A 1,152-nucleotide genomic window follows, 5' to 3' on the forward strand; every position below is an offset into this window, starting at 1 on the left:
CATTTCTTTTTCTTGCCTTATTGTAATGGCTATGATCACCAGTGCAAAGTAGAAGAGATGTTATAATGGCAGACAATTTTGTCTTATTTCTTACATTAAATATTTCAATATGTCATTATCAAATATAATGTTTGTTGCAGGGTTTTTATATATACCCTTTATCAAATTTGTTTTTCTGCATCTATTGCACTTACATTATTTTTTTTGTACTGTTAGTGAATGGTGAATTATATTTATTGATTTTCTACCTTGTACCTTATCCAACTTGTTTATAATATATTATTCTTTTTGCATTATAATGTATCCAATTTGTTAATATTTTCTTTAAGATTTTCTATATAGTTCTTGGAAGAGCTGGCCTGGATTTAGACATTCTTGACATTCTTATAATATCCTTTTCAGGGATTCACATCAAGTTTATGCTGAATTTATAACAAATTAAGAAGTAAGATCTTATTTCTATTTTCTAGATGAGACTGGGTATTTCATTTCCCTAAAGTGTTTGGTATGATTCATCAATAAGACTAACTGTGTTTATGATTTTACATGTGGGAATACTTTAAATTACATATTCAACTTCTTTAACAGATACATTACATTTCAGATTTTGATAAATTATGTTACTTTAAGAATGTCTATTTTATTTAAAATTTTACTAAGTCAGGAGGATAAAGTTCTTTATAATATCATTTTATTATTACATAAGTTTTGTAGGATCTGATAACCAATATCAGGAATAAAAAAGGAAGATATTTTGTAGGGTTTATTCGTGTTGTTGGTAATTTCTCATTCTCTCATTTACTTTTGACCAGTTTACCAGTGGATTACCAATTTTATTGGACTCTACAAATAATTGATTTTGCTTTTCATCATTATACATCTCTCTTTTTTCTTTAGTTACATTCTGATCTTACCTTTGTCATTTCCTTCCTTCTACTTTGTTTTCAATGTGTGGTCTGGTTTTTGTTTTGTTCTATTTTGCCAGCATTTGGAGAAGTAAATTAGGTCACTGATGGCCATCCTTCTTTCCAATGCTTGCATTTAAAGCCAAACATATCTCTGTAAACATAGCTTTAGCTAGATCCACGTTTTGTTATCCTATTTTCCTTATAATTCACTTCAAAATATTTTCTAATTTCCATTGTAATATTG

Source organism: Propithecus coquereli, unplaced genomic scaffold (genome assembly GCF_000956105.1).
Source record: "Propithecus coquereli isolate 6110/MARCELLA unplaced genomic scaffold, Pcoq_1.0 Scaffold88, whole genome shotgun sequence".
In the NCBI taxonomy this organism is placed as follows: Eukaryota; Metazoa; Chordata; class Mammalia; order Primates; family Indriidae; genus Propithecus; species Propithecus coquereli.